The sequence below is a fragment of the Anomaloglossus baeobatrachus genome, chromosome 3, assembly GCF_048569485.1.
Source record: "Anomaloglossus baeobatrachus isolate aAnoBae1 chromosome 3, aAnoBae1.hap1, whole genome shotgun sequence".
In the NCBI taxonomy this organism is placed as follows: Eukaryota; Metazoa; Chordata; class Amphibia; order Anura; family Aromobatidae; genus Anomaloglossus; species Anomaloglossus baeobatrachus.
Window position 1 is genome coordinate 665,625,862 of NC_134355.1, and position 24,105 is coordinate 665,649,966.

The window sequence follows — 24,105 nt, forward strand, 5'->3', positions numbered from 1 at the left end:
AGAAAGCGTTGGATTGCCTTCAGTCCAGAAGGAGGGGGCCAGTTGAGAATGGAAGAGACCTTCTCCGGATCCATCTGCAGGCCGGTATCGGAGATTACGTAACCCAAGAAGGGAAGAGAAGACTGCTCAAAGACACACTTCTCGTACTTGGCGTACAGACGATTCTCCCTCAGTCTTTGTAGTACCAGCTGCACGTTCTCTCTGTGGGTCTGGAGGTCCGGAGAAAAGACCAGGATATCATCAAGATACACAACCACACAGACGTAGAGAAGGTCCCGGAACACGTCGTTCACCAATTCCTGAAAGACTGCTGGTGCGTTACACAGGCCGAAGGGCATCACACAGTATTCATAGTGCCCATCGCGAGTATTGAACGCGGTCTTCCAGTCATCCCCAGAGTGGATGCGGACCAGGTTGTAGGCACCCCGAAGATCCAACTTGGTGAACACACGAGCTCCTCTAAGCCGATCAAACAATTCGGGGATGAGCGGCAGAGGGTATTTATTTTTCATGGTGATTTGGTTCAATCCCCGGTAGTTAATGCATGGGCGTAGGTCGCCTTCTTTCTTCTTAACGAAGAAGAAGCCTGCTCCAGCAGGAGAGGAGGATCTCCGAATAAATCCCCTTGACAGGTTCTCTGTGATGTAGGTAGACATGGCCCTAGTTTCGGCAGGAGACAGCGGATATATCCGTCCTCGAGGTGGTGTAGTTCCCGGGAGCAGGTCGATGGCACAATCGTAAGGACGATGTGGCGGCAGTACCTCTGACTCCTTTTTATCAAAGACGTCCGCGAAGGACCAATAGGCCGAGGGCAGTCCCGGTAGGGACTCTGGAACCGGAGGTCGTCGGATGGGCTGTATAGTCTTCAGGCAGTTCTCGTGGCAAGAGGAGCCCCATCGGGTGATTTCACCAGTGCCCCAGCTGACTGACGGTTCGTGTGTCCGTAACCAGGGGAGTCCCAGCAGGATTTGATGAGACATGTGTGGGAGGACGTAGAGAGCGATGTTCTCGGTGTGCAGGGCACTGATACGTAGTTCCACCGGCTTGGTGATCCACGAGATGGTGTCAGATAGGGGTCTCCCATCTACTGAGGCAATCACGAGGGGTTTGTCGAGTGGAGTAACAGGCACCTGGTACTTGTCCACCGTGGCCTGCTGGATGAAATTGCCTGCTGCCCCAGAATCGAGGTACGCCTCGGCCGTGAACCGCGTCTCTCCCGTTGTCACTTGAACAGTCCATGTAATCGGGTCTGAGAGAGTCCCAGCACCTAGGGTGGCCTCTCCTACCAACCCTAGGCTTTGGAGTTTCCCGGCCTCTCTGGACAGGAGCGTAGAAGGTGTGTACCCTCTCCGCAGTAGAAGCAGAGACCCTTGGTGAGCCGTTCTGCTCTGCGTTGTTCGGACTGCCGCAAACGGTCGATCTGCATGGGCTCGTGGACGGAGACACCAGACGACGTTGACTGAAGTACGGCGGGCTTCTGCGGAGAGGAATGCCGTATCGGACGTCTCTCACGGGACACTTCTTTGGATCGTTCCTGAAAGCGAAGATCCACTCGAGTCGCTAGGGCAATCAGGGCATCCAGGGTGGACGGCACGTCACGACCAGCCAGCTCATCTTTAATTCGACCCGAGAGTCCTTCCCAGAAGGCGGCGGTTAGAGCCTCGTTGTTCCACCCGAGTTCCGAAGCCAAGGTGCGAAAACGGATGGCATATTGGCCCACCGTCAGAGTCCCCTGACGTAGCCGGAGGAGAGATGAGGCAGACGCGGAGGCGCGTCCGGGCTCGCCAAAGGTGCCACGAAATGCCTGCAGGAATTCCTGGATGTTGGTGGTCACCGGATCCTCCTTCTCCCACAAGGGGTTCATCCAGGCCAGTGCCTCTTCCTCCAGATGGGACATCATGAACGCGACCTTGGCTTGGTCGGAGGCAAACAAGTGCGGCAGCAGCTTGAAATGGAGAGAGCATTGATTGATGAATCCCCTGCAGGTCTTGGGATCTCCGGCGTACCCGGGTGGTGAGGCCAAACGAAGACTGGAGGCATCCGAAGAGGCTGCCACGGGAGCAGTGGTCGTGGATTGTACAGTGGAAACCCGAGATGCCGAGGATGTGGCCGCTGCTTGTAGCGCGTTCAGGCGGGTATCCACAGAAGTCATGAAGTTCAGCATGCGGGTCTGGGTCTCACGCTGGCGTGTGAGTTCCTGCTGCAAGGCCGCTAGTGCTTCGGCGGGATCCATGGCCTGTTCTTACTGTTAGGGCCAGGTGGACGGGCAGACCCAGGAGGTGGATCCACTGGGCCGAACACCTTACTGAAGGCAAGGGGTCCGGTAGCCGGAGCACTACAGGTAGCAGGACAGTCCGTTCAAAAGAGTGGAGTGGAGAAGTCCCTGGGACCACGGAGTCACTGATGGTAGTCCGGGTGACGGAGCTCAGGTTCGGAGGCCGAGATGTTGTCAGGCAGATTCCGGAACCGATGGAGCGAGAGGACGGGTCACCACAGGGATCAGAGATGGTACGGACTGACGGGATGGCAGACAGTCAGCGTTCGGGGTTCGGGAATCGTCAGGACCGGATGGCGAGGCAGGAGCGGCTCTAGAAGAGAGATAGATAAGTATACCAGCAGACGCAAGGAGACCTAACTCCTAGCTTAGGAAAACATGAAGAACAGGCCCCGCCCACTTGGACACTAAACCCCTTTATACCCTGTACCTGTGTGTTCAATATCCTGTCAGTGGACGCTGGCCCTTTAAGAGAGGGTCAATGACCGCGCGCGCGCCCTAATGCGCATGCGCGAGGCCCGGGTGCCAGAAGCCAGGGCAGGGAGCGGTGAATAGGAAGCAGGGGAGCCGGCCTGGAGCAGAGCTGCCGACGGGCGCCGGGAGCGGGGACCGGGCCGCCTGGGGACCGCAGGTGATGGGGGCTGGAGGCTGTGGAGCGGGGGACGCCTAACAGAGGAGCCGGGGAGCGTGGCAGGTGAGCCGGGGAGCGAGGCAGGGGGCCCAGGGAGCATGACATAATCGTGTACTCACAGACATATGAAGCCCACCTGGAGCACCTAGCTGAGGTGTTCGCGTCCCTTGCCAAGTATGGGATGAAATTGAAACCCTCCAAGTGTCACCTGTTGAAGCCCAGGGTGCAGTACCTCGGACATGTGGTGGGCGCGGAAGGCGTCGCCCCAGATCCAGAGAAGATCACTGCCATACAAGGCTGGCCGAGACCGACCACGGTGAGGGAGGTGAGACAGTTCCTGGGTCTGGTGGGCTACTACCGCCGCTTCATCAAAGGGTACACGAAAATGGCTGCCCCCATGCAAGAACTACAGCTCTTTCAAGCTCGAGCTCTTAGCACTGGTGTGGGCTATCACCGAGCGGTTCCGCCATTACCTAGCAGCTGCCAAGTTCACCGCTTACACGGACAATAACCCATTGACCCATCTGGATACAGCTAAGCTGGGTGCATTGGAGCAGCGGTGGGTGGCCAGGCTAGCCAATTACGACTTCATCATTAAATACCGGGCCGGCCGTACAAATGTTAATGCCGATGCACTCTCCCGGATGCCCCACCTGTCGGAAGAGGGGCCGGATGATGATGACCTCGAAGAGATCGAGTTGCCTGCGTTTCACCGGCCGCTAGTTGAGAAGTTGCGTGTCCATCAGCAACAGGTGAACCTAGACCCGCTGCCCAGCCAAGAGTGGCAGGAAGCTCAGGACCAGGCACCTGCTGTCCGCTTGGACAAAACCCTGGTGGAACGGGGCTCTGCTGGGATAGACCCTGCCGCCCCTGCCGAGGCCCAACGCCTGTGGCGGGAACGAACCCGGCTGTACCTGCACCAAGGGAAGTTGTACCGGGAATTAATCAATCCGAAGACCCACGAGAAGGTTCGCCAGCTGGTGATTCCCCAGGCTAACGTGCCCACTGTCTTGCAGGTATACCATGACGGGGCCGGGCACTTCAGATAGAAGAATCTGGAAATGCTATTGAGGGAGCGGTTTTATTAAAGTGGAATGCGGGAATCGGTGGAGGCCTGGTGCCGAGAATGCGGTCCCTGCGCACTGAGAAGAAGGGACGAGGCCAGCCAGAAGGCCCCTGTACGCCCAATCATTACGCATCAACCGCTAGAGATGGTTGCCCTTGACCATGTGAAGCTCACTCCTAGCCGAAGTGGGTATACTTATGCTCTGACTATTGTGGACCACTATTCAAGGTTTATGGTGGTTGTCCCAGTCAAGGACCTGACTGGCCGTACCACCGCTAGAGCGTTCCAGGCCTATTTCTGCCAGCCGCACGGATATCCAGAGAAGGTGCTTACTGACCGGGGCCTTTAAAGCGGAGGTATTCCAAGAATTCTGCCAGTTGTACGGTTGCAAGAAAATTCGGACCACGCCTTACCATACCCAGACCAATGGCATGTGTTAAAAGATGAACCACTTGGTCCTGGGTCTCCTCAAGACGTTACCTCTGGAAGAGCGGAATCTGTGGCCGGAGAATTTACCTGACCTGGTCGATATGTACAACAACATCCCTTTCAGCTCTACGAAGTGCACACCGGCATACCTGATGAGAGCTCAGCCCGGTCGACTGCCAGTGGACCTAGAAATTAGTTTGGAGACCCCGGAAGCACTCCCTTCAACTGCCGGATGGGACGCTTGGCGAAGAGTGCAGTATCGACAGGTCCAGGACTATGTGGAAAAGAACTTGTGTCGGAGTCGGAGGCAGCAGGGGCAGTGCTTCAACAGGAAGGCGCCTGCAGGTCACTTTCAGCCAGGGGATGTAGTCTTGAAGCGAAAGCAAAGGACCCGTAAACTGGACGATCAATGGGAGAAGACCCCGTATGTAATACAACCCACTGATTGGGAGGATGGGAAAGCCTACCAGATCAGCCGTGACCAGGGGAAGACTTTGGCCACGGTGTCCCGAGACCATTTGAAGAGGTGCCCACCACCATTGAGGAAGGCAACTGAAGCCGCGGCCGCCGAACCGGCTAAGGAGAAGGAAAAAGGGGTAATCCACACCATGATGAGCGATTTCCCGGGCGATTGGCCTACACTGAATGGCGCAGTGATTCTTCCAGTGATACTGTTCCCACAACCCGTGGAGGAAAAAGAGATGGAAGTGGCCGTTAATGACCCAGCGCCCAGGGATGTGCCTGTACCCAGCTCCCCTATGCCTCTGCCTGCCCCACACGATAGCCGGGGGGAGGAATCAGCTGTGTCCTCTGCCTCACTGCCTACCACCACAGACATTGGGCCACGTAGGTCCACACGCCCCAACCTAGGTCGACCCCCGCTTAGGTACAGGGAGACTACCATTTAGGGGTGTGATCTGTTGAATGTATGAATAAGTAACCGAATGATGGGAAAAATAATCAGCCAAACTGTTATCTGATTTGCAACCGTGATTGAACCGGCCGTTGCCGGCAACTAGTCCCCGTTGGGACTTTCTGCACCGTTTGCATAAGAAACTGCTTACGGACACGCCCGAGAACTTCCAGGGCAACCACAAACTTGTGGCATGTAAATAATTGTTGGCATATATCCGTTACTGCCTCCGGAGAGGCAGATTGGAGGAAGGGCCCGCAGTGGAGTAGGCTGGGGCCCGGCCACCACCTGGACCGGTGGCCATCCTCCGGGGGTCAGGGGTCCCCCATGGACGTGGGTCCCCTGAAAGGGACCGTACCCGCTCGGGTAGCCTGGTGATGGACTGGGGCAAGGGGTGCTGCCCACTTCTTAGGGGCAGCATCAGGGCCAGGTTGTTTGGGAGGTGGGAGAGCGGAAGCCGTTGTTTAATAAATTGACTACCGTTTAGTAAAGTTTAAGAACCGTGCCTCCCGTTAAGGGAAGATATATAAAAATATGCTTATGTTTACATGTTGTTTTACTTTTTCAGTTGTGAAAATAAAACCGGTGATGGACGGGCAGCCCGCTGACGGTCTGCGTTTAACCAAGGGGGAATGTGGCGCCCTGGACAAGCCAGAACGTCACAGGTACTACAACAACACACCCCACACACCGGTTAGGCACATCAGTCACACACATAAATCCTTGTTGCCTCCCTCCAGGGGCTGATGTCCACACCAGGTGGGGTGGAGCCAGGCGGTTGGCCCCACCCACCGAGGAGTTCACAGTCCTGGAGGGGGAAAAGAAAGCAGAACAGTTTGAGAGTTGAGGAAGTGGTAGTGGAGCAGACTGGCCGTGTCCGGGTACGTGGCCCAGGCACAGAAACAGCAAGGTTGGCAGACGGTGGTGACCATCTGCAGGCGAGGCCGATTGACGCACAACCGTAAGGACCGGGGACGGGCGGTACCGGACCGGGGAGCGAAGAGAAGCCAGCACCACTCGGCAGGGCCTACGGACACCGACCAGGCTTGGAGTCGCCGTTAAACCTGTCAAATCCGTCAGCGGCGGGAACCTCTGGGGTTTCCCAGCAGCAAAGACCCGACTGAAGGCAAGCGCTCAACCGTGAAGGGAAATACAGCTACCGCCACAGCTAGAGTTCCCAGGGCCAGAGCCTGCGGGCAAAAGGGGGCTCCTCTGGCAAATACACTGCTGGGGAGCGGGCTACCGGTGGGAAGCCATCGGGGCCGACAACATAACACAGGTGCAGGGAGAGATAGTCACCGCCAACCTACCGGGAGTGACCATCACAGCCGGCTGCGGGACCCGTCCATCCAGCCGTTTGTTTTACCAGAGACTCCGTCTACATCATTGGCTGAGTGAGTACCATCGTGCCGTCAGGCACCGCGCTGCCCTCCCGCGACCCTGCACCTCACCAAACCCCGCCATCTACCTTCCAGTCACCATCATCGGGCCCCTGGACCACCAAATCTCCCTACCAATGGAGGAGAGAGAAAAACATCTCGGCTGCTTCCTGTCATCGCTCCCGGGATCCCCGTCCAGAGCAGCGGTGGTGTCCCAACCTCACCACAACCGTGGGTGGCGTCACAGACAACATCCCCAAACCAAACCATCCCCTTATCACTCATGGGCGAGGAGCGCCACTCGAGTCCCCGGATCCGGCCCACCGCTCGAGCCACCGAGCAGCAGTAACAGCAGCGCCGGACCCGAGCGTTAGCGAGCGCAGCGCCCCGCCGCCCGCGACACTCCCTTTGTGAAAACTGTAGATGATGAATAAACAGCAGTTGTCAGTTATAATACCCACCACACCCGAGGAAGGAGGCAGATATAGATATATATATATATATATATATATATCTATATCTGCCTCCTTCCTCGGGTGTGGTGGGTATTATATCTGACAACTGCTGTTTATTCATCATCTACAGTTTTCACAATGGGAGCACTTTTTTCTCTTTATTTTATATATATGCCTCCTTCCCCAGTACCAATTTTTATACACAAGAAAAATGTATCACATATATATATATATATATATATATATATATATATATATATATATATATATATATATTGTGAGACTGTGACCGGGGTTATCTATGACGGCCGGTATGTCTCGCCCCGGTTGTGCTCACTCCATGATAGAAAGTAAATCCACTCTAGGGTTAATGCTGTTTCCCTACAGGCTGAAGGAAGGGTTAAATTCAATCAGGAACAAGGGCAGGTGTGCCGGGTGTGGGGGAGTGAACAGAACTCCCTGAGTTCTCTGCTGGAGAGGCACATGTATATTGTTGTGGACTTTTGTTTGGACATTAAAACCGTGTGCTGTGAACCTTCATGCCTGGATCCCGTGTCTCCTGCTGCGCAGCCGACTGTGCTACCTCACAATATATATATATATAAATATATATAAATATGTGTATATATATATATATACATATATATATATATATATAGAACAAGCTGAAGAAGGATCCAGCAAGGCAGAATGACTCCAAAGGGCACCAAAAGTTTTTTTGTTTTTTTATTTTACTCTGACTTTATTATCTAAGAATAAAAAATTCCAAAGCTCTTGACAAGTTGTTAAGCGCAAGATATATGCAGTATTGTCCATACTGCATATACCTTGCGCTTAACAACTTGTCAAGAGCTCTGGAATTTTTTATTCTTAGATAATAAAGTCAGAGAAAAAAAAAAAACTTTTGGTGCCCTTTGGAGTCATTCTGCCTTGCTGGATCCTTCTTCAGCTTGTTCTACATATCTTGGAAGTCTCCCACTTCGGGTCCGTGCAATAAGGAGAACAAGGACGTCGGGGCTTGAGCTCAGACAGGTGAGCTGGTCTACAACCTTTATTTCAAAATATATATATATATATATTTATATATATATATATATATATATACATATATATATATATATATCTTACAGACCAAAAGTTTGGACACACTTCAAAGAGTTTTCATGAGTCTGAAAATTGTAGATTCACATTTAAGGCATCAAAACTATGAATTAACACATGTGGAATCAAATACTTAACAAAAAAGTGTGAAACAACTGAAAATATGTCTTATATTCTAGGTTCTTCAAAGTAGCCACCTTTTGCTTTGATTACTGCTTTGCACACTCTTGGAATTCTCTTGTTGAGCTTCAAGTGGTAGTCACCGGAAATGGTTTTCACTTCACAGGTATGCCCTGTCAGGTTTAATAAGTGGGATTTCTTGCCTTATAAATGGGGTTGTAACTATCAGTTGTGTTGTGCAAAAGTCTGATGGATACACAGCTGATAGCCCTACTGAATAGACTGTTAGAGTTTGTGTTATGGCAAGAAAAAGGCAGCTAAGTAAAGAAAAACGAGTGGCCATCATTACTTTAAGAAATGCCAGTCAGTAAGTACGAAAAATTGGGAAAACTTTGAAAGTGTCCCCAAGTGCAGTGGCAAAAACCATCAAATGCTACAAAGAAAATGGTTCACATGAGGACCGCCCCAGGAAAGGAAGACCAAGAGTCACCTCTGCTGTGGAGGATAAGTTTATCCGAATCACCAGCCTCAGAAATCGCAGGTTAACAGCAGCTCAGATTAGAGACCAGGTAAATGCCACACAGAGTTCTAGCAGAGGACACATCTCTAGAACAACTGTTAAGAGAAGACTTTGTGCAGCAGGCCTTCATGGTAAAATAGCTGCTAGGAAACCACTGCTAAGGACAGACAACAAGAGAATTGTTGAGACAAGCAGAATAGACTTGTTTGGGCTAAAGAACACAAGGAATGGACATTAGACCAGTGGAAATCTGTGCTTTGGTCTGATGAGTCCAAATTTGAGATCTTTGAATCCAACCACCATGTCTTTGTAGAAAAGGTGAACGGATTGACTCTACCTGCCTGGTTCCCACCATGAAGAATGGAGAAGGCGGTGTGATGGTGTGCGGGTGCTTTTCTGGTGACACTGTTGGTGATTTATTCAAAATGGAAGGCATACAAAACCAGCATGCCTACCACAGCATCTTGCAGCGGCGTGCTATTCCATCTGATTTGCGTTTAGTTGGACCATAATTTATTTTTTAACAGAACAATGACCCCAAACACACCTCCAGGCTGTGTAAGAGCTATTTGACTAAGAAGGAGAGTGATGGGGTGCTACGCCAGATGACCTGGTCGCCACAGTCACCAGACCTGAACCCAATCGAGATGGTTTGGGGTGAGCTGGACCGCAGGGTGAAGGCAAAAGGGCAACAAGTGCTAAGCATCTCTGGGAACTCCTTTAAGACTATTGGAAAATCATTTCCGGTGACTACCTCTTGAAGCTCATCAAGAGAATGCCAAGAGTGTGCAAAGTAGTAATGAAAGCAAAAGGTGGCTACTTTGAAGAAACTAGAATATAAGACATATTTTCAGTTGTTTCACACTTTTTAAAGTATTTCATTCCACATATTCCACATGTTTTAATTCATAGTTTTGATGCCTTCAATGTGAATCTACAATTTTCAGAGACCTGAAAATAAAGAAAACTCTTTGAATGATATATATATATATCCGGAGGAAGGTAGAGACAGGCGGCACTCATGGACATCCAAAATACATTATTTAGTTTTTAATTTTTTCATATGAGGAGAGGGTACAAGTGGTCGAGAAGGGTAAGTAGAAGCTCACAATACCGGACAACGGCGAGCAGTTTCACACACTTGTGCTTCAACGGGTCCTGTGATCATGGGTTCTGTGATTTACATATTGTAATTTCCTTATTATCGTGTAGGGATTCTCCAGAACCCAGAGCATAACACATGGCGGGCGGTGGGTCTCTCGTATCTGACCTCACTATGTACATAAATAATAATCCTTTCAATCTAAAATTTAAGGTGGATTTTCAACAACACACTGTGAATTTTTTGGACTTACGAATGACGGGTCTTAACACTGGGTTAATAGAAACATGCACCCATGGAAAACAAGTATCAGGAAATACAATTTTGCATGCAGCAAGTCACCATCCCTCACATACCATCAAGGCCATACCAGTAGGAGAAATGCAACGAGCGCATAGAAATTGCAACTCTCAGAAAAACCTCCAAACTGAAGTAGATACCATTAGTATAAGACTCAAAAAAAGAGGTTATAAAGAATGGATGTTAAATAGAGCACAAAAGGTTGTAAAATCAAAAATTAATTCTACGAAAACCACCACTCAGACCACGACTAAAAAACAACCAATTGCTAATTCAGCCATAACTTTAGCCTTACGATATAGTAATCAGTTTGCGGACATACGAAAGATTTTTTTCCGCAATCTAACTATATTAAAAACAGACACAACCTTGAATAAAATTCTCAATAATAATTGTAGAGTAGTTGCCAAAAAAGCAATGTCACTGGGAGATAAGTTATCTCCAAGTGACATCAAAAATAAAAACAAACAATCGAATCTTCTAGGCACCAACTGGCTGTCTTTAAAGGGTTTTTACCATTGTGCGAGAAAACAGTGTAAAATGTGCCCATTGACTCCTAAAAAGATCACATCTTTTGAAAACAGTGATGCTAGCAGTAGCTATGCGATAAAAACTTTTATAAATTGTAGAAGTTCATATATAGTGTATTTGGCAGAATGCATAACTTTCAAACTAAAATATATTGGAAGTACAAAACGAGAACTGCACACACGCATAAAAGAACATATATACGATGTAATACATAAAAAAACCTCTGGAGGCACATCTCAGTTATCAAAACATTTTATCAACAAACATCAAGGCACATTGGATACTTTGCGGGTGTATGGAATAGAAAAAATACAAAAGTCGCATAGAGGGGGTAACATGGAAAAACTTTTGCGTAAGAGAGAGAATTAGCAACAACCAGGACAGTTAAAGCAGACTTATATAAGGTAAAAGGCAACAACTTCAGGGACATATTGAAACAGCAGAAAAAAAGTCTTTAAATTTGCCTTATATTACATCATATCCCATGGCCCAAGAACCACCAACACCAAAGTAAGTTGCACATAGAAAAACTTTATTTGGTTGGGTCAAGCATATAAATATTACATGGGATATAAAAATTGTGACAAGTAAGAAGGTTAAATGACACAAAAGAGCGAATAAAGAACCCCATGTGGGGCTGCATGGATCAAATTAGGTGCACACAAAAGGGTGTACTCCCAGCAGGGCCAGTGTAAGTGCCTTTTACAAAACGCAGGTTCACCTAATCAAGAACTCTAGGCACATTACAAATAAATGAACAGGAATATATTCCCAGCAGAGCCAGTGTAAGTGCCTATACAAAAGATAAATTCACAGTCAGTGACAGAATAACACTTTAATAGATGACAATAGGCATGTTACTCACACACATCATCCGGTGAACAGGGATATGTTCCCAGCAAGGTCAGTGTAAATGCCATTGCAATAAACAGGTTCACAGTGAGTGATAGAGTAACACTTAAGTATATGAACATAGGCACACTGCCCAGGCATCTAGTCCAATGGACAGGGATATATTCCCAGCAGGGCCAGTGTACGTGCCTATATCATAAACAGGTTCACAGCAAATGACAGAGTAACACTTTAGTGCATGACAATAGGCACATTACAGAAATGTTGCTGGGAACATATGTAATGTGCCTAGAGTTCTTGATTAGGTGAACCTGCGTTTTGTAAAAGGCACTTACACTGGCCCTGCTGGGAGTACACCCTTTTGTGTGCACCTAATTTGATCCATGTAGCCCCACATGGGGTTCTTTATTCGCTCTTATGTGTCATTTAACCTTCTTACTTGTCACAATTTTTATATCCCATGTAATATCCCATGTAATATTTATATGCTTGACCCAACCAATTAAAGTTTTTCTATGTGCAACTTACTTTGGTGTTGGTGGTTCTTGGGCCATGGGATATGATGTAATATAAGGCAAATTTAAAGACTTTTTTTCTGCTGTTTCAATGCGTAAGAGAGAGGCCTGGTGGATATTCAAATTAAAAACCACCTTTCCCTGTGGTTTGAATCTCCGCAGGGATCTCATGATTTTCTATTAGGTGATAGAAACTAAAGCCTTGTCTTGCACTGCTTTTGGTGGGTGGGAAAAACAATCTTGTGCCCAATATATCTATTGCCATATTGTTATAACATTGGTATATTGGCTTCAAAAATTAAAGGGGGAAACAAATGTACATCAATGATTATGTTATAATTCAAGAACCCACAGCCAAAGTTGTAACGTGCGTTTTTAATTTACACCACTTGTGATTTATGTGGCTATAGGCATCACACTTATTTAGTTGTTGTGTGAATTTTTTTTTTTCCCTCATTGTTGGAGATACTTGGCTCCCTCTGTGTGGTTGCAACAAATGCTAACTGCAGGGTGTGTTTTAGCCTCTTTGGAACAATTGTTGTAGTTTAACCCCTAATGCTAAAACTGAAAGTCAGTTCATTATATATTTGGCTGTGGTATTTCTCTTCAAGCATATAAATTTACTAAAGCATGTTTCACAGACATCAATTGATACATTTTTCCTGAGTAGAATGAAACTTATATAACAGATATCAAACCTTTTAGTTTAAACCTAACAGCCCCCACACAATATAAATCGAGTACTAATATAGAAGGGCAGTGTGCATATATACATAGCCAAAACTCTTACTTGTGTTTTTAATTCACACCAAATTTACACCATCTGCGACTTGTGCGGTTATATTGCGTTGCATTCAATATGGCGCTTTGTGTTCTACCATAATATAGAATAACAATGTGTTTCTTTCATCGAAGCATAGTTTAAATAACAATTTAACCAAAAAAACAAAGAAGGTTTTTTCAAAGAATTTTTTTTTTTCACAAATGCTAACTACAGGGTGTGTTTTAGCCCCTTGGAACAATTGTTGCAGTTTAACCCCTAATGTTAAAGCTGAAGGTCAGCTCATTATATATTTGGCTGTGGTATAAATTTTTTTTTTTTTTCAAGCATATAAATTTATTAAAGCATGTTTCATAGACATCAATTGATAAGTTTTTTCCTGAGTAGGATGAAACTTATATAACACAGATATTAAATCTTCTAGTTCAAACTTAACAGCCCCCACACAATATAAATCGAGCACAAATATAGAAGGGCAGTGTGCATGCATACATAGCCAAAACTCCTACTTGCGTTTTTAATTCACACCAAATTTACACCATCGGCGACTTGTGCGGTTATATTGCGTTACATTCAACATGGCGCTTTGTGTTCTACCATAATATAGAATAACTATGTGTTTCTTTCATTGAAGCATAGTTTAAATAATAATTTAACCAAAAAAAAAAATAAAAAAAGTTTTTCAAAATTTTTTTTTTTTTTTTTTAAATAATTAAAATAAACTTTTGACAATAAAAAATGAGGCTTCTTTCAAAGTATATAAATCCATTTGAGTTCATATATAAGCATTTAGGTACTCCGAAGTGCAGGAAAATCCACATAATATAGATATTAAACTTCCATGTCGGAACTTAAAAGCTTTTACATAGTATGACAACTGAGCACATATATAGAAGGGCAATATGTGTGCATATACATGGGGATATACATGAGTAAATATGTTTGTAAAAAAATTCCGGTGTGCGCTATTTGTTGAGTGCAGATTTATTTATTTAAATATGATATATTGGCACATATGTATGTGCATTAAACTTGAAGGTGTTATATCTGCACACACTGAATGGCGCACTGCAACTGGTTTGGTTATAAACGTATATATCTTCAAATCCAGAAAACCATTGAAAAATGTGTACTGTATTGTATTGTATCATTGTTTTTTAATTGTATATGTATGTAATGTTTTTCATGGTAAAACCTATTTCGTGCATGTAAGGTGCTGAAGTAATTTAAACATCTGTTACATTGATTAGCATTTGCATATAAGCTTTGCAGCACCATCTATCCAGTATCATGATTAAGGGTGAGTGTTTTCACCTGAAACGCGTTGTGCTGGTCATGTCATTCTTTGTGTCTGCATGATAAAATAAAGACGTGATTTTTTTGCCTGAAGAGCTGGACATCCTCATCTTTTGCATTATTTTGGGCTGTGGCAGTGCCTGTCCATGCTCCAGGACGAAATCAAGACTGAGCTTTTTCCACGGTGAGCTGATTCATACTATTGAACATAACACATGTAGGGTTGAAAAAACATATAAGCATTATCTTGGTGCTGACCACTCCAACCGTCATTTCTTTTTTTTTTTTTTCCCCTCAATATTCTTGAACTTGTCTATCTTTATTGTGCAGTAAGGCTTTAGCTATTGAGCTGGCATCTTAAATCACAGCATGCTAAAATAATATGATGTGGGTCACTTGAGACACTGACTAGCCCTGTACTCCGTGTGTTCAGATGCCTACTTTATGTCAGAGGCCCTGGTGCACAATGATAAAGGCTGAAGATAATGTCTTGTGACAAAGGAATAGAGAAAGGAGAGGATGTATAGCACGTACTACTACTACCTAACTAACTAAAAGGCCATCGAGGGGTTTCTCGTACCTCGTGAAGGACCAGAGGTGAGGCAGCAACACTCACTACCAACAAGTGGAAAGGAAGATGTTCAGAAAGATACAAACACCCAGAGTGAGAAACCTAAAACACGTTCATATAGAGTAGATAGAGAAAGCTAAACAGTGCTACAAATAAGCGGAAAAGGTAAAATCTCTCATAAACTTAAAAGAAGGGAAAGGGAAAGGTGTTTGGAAGGAAAAGAAACCAACTCACTGTGGAATTAAGCTGGGGTTTAGGGTATGTGCGCACGTTGCTTTTTACCTGCTTTTTACCTGCTTTTTTGCTGCTTTTTCTTCTGCGCTGTTTAATGCCAAAATGGATGTGTTCTTCTATTCAAGCAAAGTCTATGGGAATTTGGGTTTCTTGTTCACACTATGTTGTTCAAAATGCTGCCTTTTTGTGGCAGAACTTTGGTCAAAAACTCAGCTTTTCAAAGAAGCAACATGTCAATTGTTTTTGCCATTTGGGTTTTGCACTGCAAAGCTGAGTTTTTGACCAAAGTTCTGCCACAAAAAGGCAGCATTTTGAACAACATAGTGTGAACAAGAAACCCAAATTCCCATAGACTTTGCTTGAATAGAAGAACACATCCATTTTGGCATTAAACAGCGCAGAAGAAAAAGCAGCAAAAAAGCAGGTAAAAAGCAGGTAAAAAGCAACGTGCACACATACCCTTACCCAATAAGTTAAACGCCTTAGCTGAAGGGCAGGAACTCCTAAAAACTAGTTCACCTAGAGGTATAGCCAGCAAGGAAGGGCAATGAAAGGTAAACATCTAAACCTTAACCCAGAATGTAATAGGGCAGACCAAAATGAGAAAATGAGAAACACCTGGATAGGAACAAACCAAACAGAGAGAACAAAGAGAATTGGAACCATCAGCATTACGACATGAAAGAAAAGGCAATAGAGCATCAGACAGAGGAACCGACCATGAAACCACACTGGATCAAATCTCAGAATCATGACAAGTACATTACCAAAGGTGCTTTAAGACGTTATTATAGATACCAAGCAGATATTGGCACTCTTATGCTTATACTGTAATTTACTGTACATTTTGGTTTCTATTCACATACCTAGAATATCTTGATACGTCATTTTTGAACTCTATGGTAGAGCAGGAAAGGAGAAGTAGATAAATGCATACACAGACATTCTGTGACAAGTTCTTATGAAAGGACAGTTACAGTTCTCCATAGAATTTTAGGAGAATTCATTGTGAACTCCTATCTAAGTAATGGTAACATCTATGTTCACTTAATAAAGATGCTCCTTGTGCACTTGATCCTTTTGGATAAACTTGCAGACTGTGAGCCCTTGTGGGCATTGTCTTCTCTCCTCCTATACCAGTCTGTGCCTTGTATTGTTTATGATTATTGAATTTGTCCCTATTATGTATAATGTAAATTGGGCTATAATAAAAAATAATAATAATAATAATAATAAAAAACATTGAGGTAGTTAATGTGTCAGGAATGGTGGCAGAGTTATAGTTTCATGCATTACCATGCTCGGGTGTTCCATACTCATAACTAGTGATGAGTGGGCACTACCATGCTCAGGTGCTCAGTACTCGTAACTAGTGATGAGCGAGCACTACGATGCTTGGGTGCTCGGTACTCATCACTAGTGATGAGCGAGCACTACCATGCTCAGGTGCTCAGTACTCATAACTAGTGATGAGTGAGCACTACGATGCTCGGGTGCTCGGTACTCATAACTAGTGATGAGTGAGCACTACTATGCTCAGGTGCTCAGTACTCATAACTAGTGATGAGTGGGCACTACCATGCTCGGGTGCTCGGTACTCATAACTAGTGATGAGTGAGCACTACTATGCTCGGGTGCTCAGTACTCATAACTAGTGATGAGTGGCCACTACCATGCTCGGGTGCTCAGTACTCATAACTAGTGATGAGTGAGCACTACGATGCTCGGGTGCTCGGTACTCATAACTAGTGATGAGTGAGCACTACTATGCTCGGGTGCTCAGTACTCATAACTAGTGATGAGTGAGCACTACTATGCTCAGGTGCTCAGTACTCATAACTAGTGATGAGTGGGCACTACCATGCTCGGGTGCTCGGTACTCATAACTAGTGATGAGTGAGCACTACTATGCTCGGGTGCTCAGTACTCATAACTAGTGATGAGTGGGCACTACCATGCTCGGGTGCTCAGTACTCATAACTAGTGATGAGTGGGCACTACCATGCTCGGGTGCTCGGTACTCATAACTAGTGATGAGTGAGCACTACTATGCTCGGGTGCTCAGTACTCATAACTAGTGATGAGTGGGCACTACCATGCTCGGGTGCTCAGTACTCATAACTAGTGATGAGCGGACACTACCATGCTCAGGTGCTTGGTACCTGTAACTATAACAGCCTAAATGTAATAGCCTTATACTAAAGCTCCAGAAGCAAGGACTAGGGGACACAATATGCAACTGGGTAAGGAATTGGCTAAAAGATAGGAAACAAAGAGTAGTCATAAATGCTACATTCTCTAAATGGGCTATAGTCAGCAGTGGGGTGCCGCAGGGATCTGTGCTAGGACCAATTCTTTTTGCTCTCTATATTAATGACCTTGTGGATGGGATTGATAGTACAGTGTCAGTCTTTGCCGATGACACCAAACTATGTAGGATATTAAAAACTGACCTGGATAGTACAATATTACAAAAAGATCTGGATAAGATGTCAGAATGGGCAGATACTTGGCAAATGAGATTTAATGTTGATAAATGTAAAGTAATGCACCTAGGACGGAGTAATCCTATAGCTGCGTATACATTAAATGGAAGTAAACTCGGGACTACAGAACAGGAGAAGGACTTGGGTATTCTCATTACAAATAAGCTGAGCAGCAGCACTCAATGTCAGGCAGCAGCTGCTAAAGCAAACAAGATTCTAGGGTGTATAAAAAGAGAGATTAGATCCCGTGATCCCAACGTATTGTTACCCATCTATAAATCACTTGTAAGGCCACATCTGGAATACGGGATCCAGTTTTGGGCTCCACATTTTAAAAAGGACATTCAAAAGTTAGTCAGTTCAAAGGCGGGCAACTAGACTACTACAAGGAATGGAAGGCCTCCCATATGATGGCAGATTGAAAAAGTTAGATATGTTTAGCTTAGAAAAAAGACGTCTCAGAGGAGATCTCATTTATATGTATAAATACATGTGTGGTCAATATAAAGGACTGGCACATAACTTATTTCTTCCGAAAACAATACTAAGGACCAGGGGGCACTCACTGCGAGTGGAAGAAAAGCGATTCCGACACCTAAATAGGAAAGGGTTCTTTACAGTTAGAGCGGTCAGACTGTGGAATGCCCTACCACAAGAGGTAGTAATGGCAGATACTATAACAGCTTTTAAAAAAGGGCTGGATGATTTCCTCAGTACACAAAACATTGTTGGTTATAAATGACTTAGTGACTAAATGTACAACTGGTGGAGGAAGGTTGAACTAGATGGACCTAGGTCTTTTTTCAACCTAAGTAACTATGTAACTATGTAACTATGTAACTATTGATGAGTGGGCACTATCATGCTCGGTTGCTCTGTACTCATAATGACTGATGAGTGAACACTACCATGCTCAGGTGCTCAGTACTCGTAACTAGTGATGAGTGAGCGCTACCATGCTTAGGTGCTTGGTACTTGTAACTAGTGATGAGCGGGCACTACTATGCTCAGGTGCTCGGTACTCGTAACTAGTGATGAGCGGGCACTACCATGCTCAGGTGCTCAGTACCCGTAACTATTGATGAGTCGGCACTATCATGCTCGGTTGCTCTGTACTCTTAACGACTGATAAGTGAGCACTATCATGCTCAGGTGCTCAGTAATCGTAACTAGTTATGAGTGAGCACTACTATGCTCGGGTGCTCGGTACTCCTAACTAGTGATGAGCAGGCACTACCATGATCAGGTGTTCGGTACTTGTAACTTTATTATTATTATTATTATTATTATTATTAGTAGTAGTAGTAGTAGTAGTAGTAGTAGTAGTAGTAGTATTATAGCGCCATTTATTACATGGCGCTTTACAAGTGAAAGAGGGTATATGTATAAAAATCATTAACAATACAAAACAGACTGGTATAGGAGGAGAGAGGACCCTGCCCGCGAGAGCTCACAGTCTACAGGGAATGGGTGATGGTATAATAGGTGAGGACAGAGCTGAGTTGTAGGCTTGTTGGAAGAGATGGGTCTTCAGGTTCCTCTTGAAGCTTTCCACGGTAAGGGAGAGTCTGATATGCTGAGGTAGAGCATTCCAGAGTATGTGGGAGGCACGGGAGAAATCTTGTATGCGATTGTGGGAAGAGGAGGTAAGAGAGGAGTAGAGAAGGAGAACTTGTGAGGATCTGAGGTTGCGTGCAGGTAGGTACCGGGAGAGTAGGTCAGAGATGTAAAGAGGAGACAGATTGTGGATGGCTTTGTAAGTCATGGTTAATGTTTTGTCATACTAAATAGGATAAATGAAGTGAGCACTAATATATATTCTAAATGCAAGCCAAAAAAATACATAGTATGTAAGGATAAGGCTGCACATCAAAGTTATATAATAGTATAATGCCATAAGCATACCGAAAAACATTGAAGCATACAATGAAAAATGCCACTTGCTAACTTGAAAGGGTGAATAATGAAATGCATACCTGCCATGAATATTAGGAAAAAGGAGATATTTAGCAATCGCATTGATCAATGTAACTGAGCCCCAAGACCTCGTCAAGGTATATCTCTATATTGGGGTCCCTAGCTCTATGACCCTAAGGCGGGATTTGCACACTACGACATCGCAGGTGCGATGTCGGTGGAGTCAAATTGAAAGTGACGCATATCCGGCATCGCATGCGACATCGTAGTGTATAAAGCCTAGATGATACAATTAACGAGTGCAAAAGCGTTGTAATCGTATTGTGGGGCCCTGGACAAGCCAGGGGCCACAGGTAACTACACCACCACACCCTACACCCCGGTTAGGCACATCAAAGCCAGACACAAAATCCTTGTTGCCTTCCTTCAGGGGCTGATGTCCACACCAGGGGGTGGAGCCAGGCGGTTGGTCTCCACCCACCAAGGAGTTCACAGTCCTGGAGGAAGGAACAACAGTCAGATTAGTTTTGGAGGAGAAAGAGTGAGGAGTAAAGTAGCAGTCGAGCAGTCTGAAGTGAGTCCGGGTGTGTGGCCCGGACAGAGCAACAAGGTTGGCAGACGGTGGTGACCGTCTGCAGGAGTGGCCTATCGGAGTTTGCCAGGACCGTGGACGGGCGGTGGCCCGGCGGTACCGGACCGGTACACAAAGAGAAGCCAGCACCATTGGCAGGGGCTTTTCGGACCCCAGCAAGGCTAGGAGTCGCCGTGAATTTGCCGAATCCATTAGTGAAGGGGACCTCCTGGGTTTCCAAACAATCAAGTCCCAACAGAAGGCAACAGTCCAACCCAGTGAGAGAGACACCGCCACCGCCAAGGCAACCGTTTCTCAGGGTCAGCGCCTGCGGGCAAAAGGGGCTCCTCCGGCCTATATCCAAGTCGGGGAGCGGGTTACCGGTGGGAACCCATTGGAACCGTACAGACAGCGTAGGTGCAGGGAAAAGACAGTCACCATCAACCTGCCGGGGAAAAGCAACAGCAGCCGTCCGTGGGACCCGTCTTTCCAGCCGTGTGTTTTACCGAGAACTGTGTCATCGTCTCAGGCTGAGTGAGTACCACCGTGCCGTTCGGCACAGCGCTGCCCCCGCGACCCTGCACCTCACCAGGCCCCGCAACCCGCCTGTCATCCATCCCTACCTTCCCCATCACCGGGCCCCGGGACAACCAACCCCCTACCCACGGAGGGGAGAACTACCATCAAAGCTGCTCGCTGTCACCGCTCCCGGGATCCCCGCCCAGAGCAGCGGTGGTGTCACCAAAATCACCACAACCGTGGGTGGCGTCACGGACAATATCCAAATCCCCACAATCAAATCCCCTTTTCACTCACGGGCGAGGAACGCCGCTCGAGTCCCCGGGATCCGGCCCACCGCTCGAGCTAACACCGGGTAGCAGCAGCAGCAGCAGCCGGACCCGAGCAGTAGGAGAGCGCAGCGTCACCTCCTCCTCCTGCGACAACTTGGCGTCACGAACAGGATCTTACCGCTCTGCCGTCTGGTAGAGGTGCGCCTTGTTACCGCCGGAGGTGTCCGGCCAAAAATTTTGAGAAGCCGCCATCTTGGGCGCGAAGAATTCCCGCTCAAGCGTCTCCTCGAGCAGTAAGGGCGCGAAGGCCAAAACCCCGCCCCTGTAGAGGAGGAGCCGGAAAGAGGCTAAGGGGGACGGAAACAAGATGTCTGCGCCCGACGGAGCTGCTGGCGGAGCGGCGGACGCAGCCGTGGGAGCACCCGCAGAGGGGAACGGGCCTTCCCAGGTCCCGGCCGCGCTGGCGGGAGGCGCCGCGGCCCCAGCTCTCGCTCAGGTGATGTCGTTCTCTTTGCCCTATGTGCCCGGAGCTGCCTGGCTACCGCAGTACGATGGGAAACCTGATGCCCTGCAGGTTTTCCGAAAGAAACTTAGTCCGCTACTGGAGCTGTACCCCCTGACTGATAATCAACGTGCAGCGCTAGTGCTGGGGCAGCTAACTGGTGCAGCTGAGCAAGAGGCGAAGACCTGGGCCGAGGGGGACCGGTCCTCTGTAGCCACCATCTTTGAAAAGTTACAGACTGCCTTTGAGACCCGTACTGAAGCCGAGTTGCGGATGCAGTTCTATCAATGCCGACAACGGCCCGCAGATAGCATTCGGGGCTATGCCCTGCGCATGCAAACCACACTCCGCACACTGAAGCGGGTGGATACCATCAACATTGTGGACAGCAACAAGATGTTAAGTGAGCAGTTTCTGCAGGGGATGAGGTCCTCGGAGGACCGCAAACAACTCCGGCTGTGGACCCTAGAGCATCCGGATGTGGACTTTGCCGTGTTAAAGGAACGGGCCATCAAAGCTCTGCAGCCCCCTGCATCTGAACCTCATGAGCCCGCCCCATGGCCGGTTGAGACTGCTCCTGTTGTGGTGACAACACCTCCAGGGCCTGCCGCCCCAAGTGGAATGATGGAAGAGCTGGCTGCCCAGGTCCGCCGCATGGATGGAGACCTCGCCAAGATCCTCGCCGCACTCCAGCCTCCAACCAGATCCCAGGCTCCGGTGAAGATACAGCTCGCCGACAGCCCTGAGGACGTCCCCTGGATGCAGCGGAGAAGGGCCAATAACTCCCGGAATGGGCCCCCAATCTGTTACAGGTGCGGCAAACCTGGCCACTACTCCCGACGGTGTCCGTTAAACGAGCAACCCCTGGGGCCACGGGCCAATCCTCAGGAGTAGAACCCCATGGCCCCCCAGACTGGCAGGACCGGTACATCGGGGCCCGGCCCATAATCCCCGTGGCTGTGGACGGCATACCGGTGATGGCTCTCCTGGACACTGGATCACAGGTAACCACCATACCATACACATTGTATCAACGGTATTGGGGAACGGATGTGCTGGCTCCCCCAGATGCCAGTATAACACTGATTGCTGCTAATGGACTCCCATTGACCCAAGTGGGGTTCAAACAAGTGGCCATGACCGTGGGGCGAGCTGAACTGCAACACCAGGGTATGATTGTGATAATGAATGAACCCAGTGATCATAACCCGAAGATAGTGCTAGGGACCAATGTGATGGAGCACTGTATGAGTGATGTGCTGACCCTACTGCAGCAGCTGGCCGCCACGGTGGTGGGGAGCCCACAGAGAGCTATGCAGCGTGAGATCCGAGCCTTGATGCACCACCAACATGTGAACTCAACAGGAGGAGAGATTGGTGGGGTGAGAGTGATGGATGTTGCCCCTTTGGTTGTGCCTCCCAGGAGCGAGATGATGATTTGGTGTAGGGCAGCAGTAGGGCCTCAGAGGCGTGACTACCCTGCCATGATCGAGCCCCTGCCCTCCGAACACTGGCCCACAGTAATGGCCGCCCGAGGGGTGGTGGATGTAAAGAAAGGGAGAGTGCCTGTGAGGGTGCTGAATTGTGGGGAGGAAGAAGTCAGGCTTCCCCGGTACGCTACACTTGCCAAGTTGCTCACTCTAGATCCCCACACCATCCACGAGGCAGCTCCTCCAATTTCACCACCTACTGCCAGCACTCACCCGCCCCAAGGGAAGTTAGACGAGTGGCACCAACAGCTACACGTAGGCACTGACGACACCCCTGCACATCACAAAGAAGGGGTATTCCGGGTGGTGCGGGAGTACGAGCAAGTTTTTAGCAAACATCCCCTAGACTTTGGGCAGATTAAAGGGGTCCAACACCATATCCCTACCGGTGAACATCCCCCTATCAAAGAGAGGTACAGGCCCATTCCCCCTGCACACTACCAATGCGCCAAGGACATGTTGAGGAACATGAGGGAGGCAGGGGTTATCAGGGACAGCTGTAGTCCCTGGGCCGCCCCGTTGGTGCTGGTTAAGAAGAAGGGACGGCACCATGCGGATGTGCGTGGATTACCGGAAGATTAACCAGATAACGCATAAAGATGCCTACCCTCTGCCCCGTATTGAGGAATCCTTGTCCGCGCTGAGAACCGCAAACTACTTCTCCACCCTTGACCTCACCAGTGGGTACTGACAGGTGGCCGTGGCGCCCGAAGACCGAGAGAAAACTGCCTTTACCACCCCTATGGGACTCTGTGAATTCAACAGTATGCCGTTCGGGCTGTGCAATGCCCCTGGTACCTTCCAACGGCTGATGGAGTGCTGTTTGGGGCACTTGAATTTTGAGACCGTCCTGTTGTACCTGGATGATGTAATTGTATATTCGCAGAGATATGAAGCCCATCTGGAACACCTAGCCGAGGTGTTCGCGTCCCTTGCCAAGTACGGGATGAAGTTGAAGCCCTCCAAGTGTCATCTGCTGAAACCCAGAGTGCAGTACCTGGGGCATGTAGTGGGAGCAGAAGGTGTCGCCCCCGACCCCGAGAAGGTCACTGCCATCCAAGACTGGCTGAGGCCAACCACAGTGAGGAAAGTAAGGCAGTTTCTGGGTCTGGTAGGGTACTACCGTCGCTTCATCAAGGGGTACACGAAGATGGCTGCCCCCATGCAAGACCTCCTCGTGGGACAGACCAAAGGTGGTAGACCCCTCGGAGCCCCACTTGTGTGGGAAGAGCGGCATGAAGAATCCTTCCGCCAGCTGAAAGAGGCCTTGACCGGAG